The sequence below is a fragment of the Microcebus murinus genome, unplaced genomic scaffold (assembly GCF_040939455.1).
Source record: "Microcebus murinus isolate Inina unplaced genomic scaffold, M.murinus_Inina_mat1.0 scaf008_hap2_Mmur4.0, whole genome shotgun sequence".
In the NCBI taxonomy this organism is placed as follows: domain Eukaryota; kingdom Metazoa; phylum Chordata; class Mammalia; order Primates; family Cheirogaleidae; genus Microcebus; species Microcebus murinus.
Window position 1 is genome coordinate 1,018,189 of NW_027438954.1, and position 5,081 is coordinate 1,023,269.

General features: G+C 38.9%; 1 non-coding gene across 1 annotated transcript; it reads right to left on the bottom strand.

The window, feature by feature from the left end:
• Positions 1-3,598: 3,598 nt before the first annotated feature.
• LOC142866973 (U1 spliceosomal RNA) lies at positions 3,599-3,761 on the bottom strand. Its single transcript, XR_012916705.1, has one exon. It is a non-coding gene; the product is annotated as a U1 spliceosomal RNA (small nuclear RNA).
• Between the last annotated feature and the right edge of the window lie 1,320 nt (positions 3,762-5,081).

Consider the following 5,081-nt stretch of genomic DNA (forward strand, 5'->3'; position numbering starts at 1 on the left):
TATTTGCCTTTCATGTTTGCAGTGTTTCTAACAGCACCATCATCCTTGAAAAAAAATTTTTTTGAGACAGAGTCTGTCACCCGGGTTAGAGTGCCGTGGCATCAACCTAGCTCACGGCAACCTGAAACTCCTGGGCTCAGGCAATCCTTCTGCCTCAGCCTCCCAAGTAGCTGGGACTGCGGGCATGTGCCACCATGCCTGGCTAATTTTTTATATATGTATTTTTAGTTGTCCAAATCATTTATTTCTATTTTTAGTAGAGACGGGGTCTTGCTTTTGCTCAGGCTGATCTCGAACTCCTGAGCTCAAATGATCCACCTACCTTGGCCTCCCAGAGGGCTAGGATTACAGGCATTAGCCACCACACTCAGCATCATCCTTGAATTTTATAATTACTTTATACACATTGTATACCATTGCAATATCGCATATGTGGATGGAAAAATCCAAACTCTGAAATATTTGAAAGAGATTAATTCTAAGTCAAATTTGAGGACCATGGCCTGGAAGCACTCCCAAGAAGCCTTGAGCAAGTGGACTCCCTGTGGCTGGGTTACAGTTTGGTTTTATACATTTCAGAGACGGGGGTTATAGGTAAAGTCATAAATCAATACGTGGGAGGTATACATTGGTTTGACCCAAAAAGGTGGGACATCTCAAAGGGGGGAGACTTATAGGTTATAGGTGGGTTTAAAGATTCTTTGGCTGACAATTGGCTGAGGGAGTTAGGCTTTATCTAAAAGACCAGAAAGGAAATGGTTAATTTAAGATAAAGGTGTGAGCACTCTGGGAGGTACAGACAGAAGAACCTTTCAAGTTAAGATAAGGATCTGCTAGGCTGCTTGAATTAAAATGGGGGCTTTCTATCTTTTAGGTGATGCTAATGCTATACCCAAATCAGGTTCGGGAGTAAAGCAAACATTATTTGGTTAGCAAAACCAGCTTAGTGGAATTTTACCATTTGTGAGCATGACTCATCTGGCCCCCTTAGGAAGGAATTTTGAGCAAAAGAAATATATCAGAGTTCAGTGCTCACATACAATATTTTTCTTTCTGGTTAAGGAACACATTTCACAGTGAAAGAGATAAGATAATGGTCTCATGACTATGGGTTTCCTAATTCTTATCACATACACAATCACCCATAAACAATTGCTCTTACAAGTGAAACGCCCTATGGAAGATCTAGTTATGGTGACAGGAAACAACACTGTGATGTCTGAGCACCACCATATAGAATTCAGTGTATTCTCTGCATTAACTGCTATTTCTCCCATAAACAGAATACATAAGTCTAGAAACCAATGGGTAGAAGTGGGAGTGACACCTCTCACCACTTCACTTAGTAAAATTCTTGTAAAAACTTTGATTTATAGTGTCAACATAAAGAAAAACCAAACTCAGTAAAATAATTTTAAAGAGATTTCCTCTGAGCCATATTTGGGGACTATGACCCAGAACCATGCTCAAGAAGCCTTGAGCAAGTGGACTTGCTGTGGCTGGGTTATAGTTTGGTTTTATGCATTTCAGGGAGACAGGAGTTACAGGTAAAGTCATAAATCAATATGTGGGAGGCATACATTATTTTGGCCCGAAAAGGTGGGACATCTTGAAGCAGGGGCTTACAGGTTATAGGTTGGTTTACAAGTTCTTTGACTTGTAATTGGATAAAGATATCAAGCTTTGTCTAGAGGCTTGGAATGTTTTAAGATAAGAAGCTCTTAATTAGAGCTAAGCCACCAGCCATATATTTGTTATGTAAATTGAGGACCTGCAGGTGTGTCTTGCATACCCTTAGTCCTTTTAATGGGTTACAAATGATGTTCCCAAGAGGGGAGGGGGGCATGATGAGTCATATCTGACCTCCCTCCTCCTGGCAGGCAATTGAGTTTTTGGATATTCCTTTGGCCATGAGGGGGTCCATTCAGTCAGCCTGTAGGGGGGTGAGCCTTAAATTTTTATTTTAGTTCACAATTGGAAATTCAGACTTCTACCTGGCCATTTGGAGCTCATGCCATTGAATCAATGGGTAAAAAAGGTGTGGGAGGGAGAAGTTACTATGTTGGCTGGGATGAGTGATCTTAATCATCAAGGGGAAATAGGGAGTCTGCTATACAAAAAGGTAGGTAAGAGTGTGTCTGGGACCTAGGAGAGTCACTCCATGACTCTGGTACTGCCATGTCCAGTGGCAAATTTCATGGAGGTAGGACCTTAAAAAGATCAGATTCCACACAATCATTGTGAGGACAACTTCTAGGCTCCCTTAGGAGCATAGTACACAATTTGCTCTGACAATGCATGCTCAGGATTACTGGATCTGATGGAGCAGGGCTCAGTCTACCTTTTATGTGGGTCCCAGGAAATTACCTGGGTGCTTTCATCCATACCATGTCCAGTGATAAGGTTAGCCGAATAATACAGTAGCCATACACATGCAGGACCACAAAGGGCCTCACCCTATCAATAAAATAACCATGACCAGCTAAGGTGCTTGTTATAGGCAAGGGGCACACATAGATTCAACAGAGAGAAAGAGAAGTCAGAAACACCAGCTGTGGTCTCTGGACTAGTTGCAGTAACAAAGATTATAACCAGTCTCCCTGTTTCCTTCTTTTCTATGTGTGTTTGTGTGTGTGTATATTTGTACATATGTATATACATACATTTACCTATTTCCATTCTCCTTATTCATCTTCACCCCATTGTAGAATATAGAGTGAGTGGTGGTTCAATGTACAATTTAGTTCATAACTTGCAGCATATCTGGAAAGGATTGCAAGGTAACTAGAAGAGGATAAGGTATCACCCCAAATTCTTAGACTTGGAGTTGGAGATAGTAGACAGTAAGATTTGAGATAATATCCTTTCTAAGAAGGGATGAATAGTGACTATACATGCTTTAGTAGGATTATGTTGGACCAAGACATTTGAAAAGTGTTAGTTTGGATAAAAATTTGCTATCCATTTTGTCCTCATAAACGGCTTATCTCTAGTAAAAACTTCTTCTTTTCTTTTCTTTCTGGCTACCCAGCATTCATTCTACCTTGTTTTATTCAGTCAAGGCAAAGTGTTACTCTAGGGCATTCATTCTCAGCATGTGTAATATCGCCCCCAGGGGCAAAAGTTTGTCCTTCAATGGGAAAAAAAATCTTACCTATTACAACGGTTTGTAGTCCTCTAAACTCAACCCTACCTAACAAAATCTTATTCCTTAGTATTTAGTTTGTCTTGTTGGGTTTTCTTGGGTATCACATGAAAGCATTGGCATAGAATTTATGAAAAATACACAAAATGTGTGCAAGATCAGTATAGCACTGGTGAATAAATGACTGTGATTTGTGGACTTTCTTTTGATTACTCATTCTTGTTCTATTGCAAGAGTTGGCCTGTGTATGCCTATTATCTACCATTAGCTGGTTTATGTTTGATCCTCATTGCCTTTGTGTGTTACTTGAGCTTTGAGAATTAAGTATAAATAGATTAAATTTAATTGTACAAAAGTTATTCATCATTAATTATGTCACGTGCTGGACAGAAAGAATGTTAACAATATCTGACTATCTAGCAGCTAGTTATGTTAAAAGTTATTTTTTTTCTTCAGGGGAAAGCATGAATGCTGTTCCCCACTACCACAAATTATGTAGTCAAGTTCCTGCATTTGGAGAAATCACAGTGGTCAGCACACCCTGTGTGCAATGAATGAGCCTCATCCTGAGAAAACCATCTTCATGATCCTGGTATCTACCCTGCCAGGTAAGTATAAAGTTATTTTCTTATATGAAGCAAAATTTAAAACTTACATTTACTAAAAATAATTTTTAAGCAATAAAATTTTAAATTGTTTTAATTTTCTGGAAAAATAACAACTGGGATAATTTTTTTAAAATTTGGATTATAATGCTATATTATATAGTTATAAAAATTGCTAATTTATATATATGGATAATTTGTGGGATTGTACAAAATCTCTTACAATCTACAAAGAAAACCCCTCCTGGAACTAATAAGAGAGTATAGCAAGGTTTCAGGATACAAATTAATATACAAGAATTAATTGCTTTCCTATAATACTAGCAACAAACAGAACTTGAAATTTAAAAAAAATACTAGCTATAATAGCAGAAAAGCAATGAAATACTTAGCTATAAATTTAACAAAATGATACAGAATCTGAATGTGGACAAACTACAACACACTGAGGAAAGAAATCAAAGGTCTAAATAAATGGAGAGATAGTCCACATTCATGGATAGAAAGAGTCAATATTGTTAAGATGCCAATTGTTTTCAACTTAACATATTGATAGATTCAACATAATTTCAGTCAAAATCCCAGCAAGCTTTGTTGTAGACATAGACAAAATGATTCTAAAGTTTATATGGAAAAGTAAAAGACCTAGAATAACTAAAATGATACTAAAGAAAAGAGCAAAGTTGTAGGACTCACCACTACCTAATTTCAAGATAGCTACAGTACTATAGGGCCACAGTAAACATGCAAGAGTGGAATTGAAGAAAGAATGCACGCATGTTGGGGACTGACATTATACTTTCCTGGTTTAAGAATTAAATTTAGTGAGTAATGTACGTGCTCTGCCCAGAATGTTTAAGAGTAATGTGCTCCGGACAAGGTTGCTGCCTAGAGGCATAACAATAGGCCTGAGTTTCTGCATTGAGGCAAGAGCTGCCCAGCTCAATAAGTGGAGGCCTGGAGGCCACACAATAAGCACATTGTTCCTATGATTGCTGCTTGGCCCCGTAAGATGGCTAGATGGTCAATGACGGGTAAGATTCCTCAAGGAGGAACAACCTAAAACAGACACAGCCACTGGGGGGCCAGCCAGGAGGAACTGGGGATGGAAAGTGCCCCCTGTGGCTGCCTTGCTTAACCTTTGCTTATCTCAGCCTGTGATCTATGCCTGGCGCCTTGAGCAACTTCCTGGAAACCTTGAGTCAGGGGACATCTGTGTCCTTAGGCTACGTGTTCCGGAATGTATGGCCATTGCTGCAATGCCTGGGTGATCACGTACAAGGAAGTAACTTCGATATTTTAGGGTATAAAAATAAAATGACTGGTGCGTT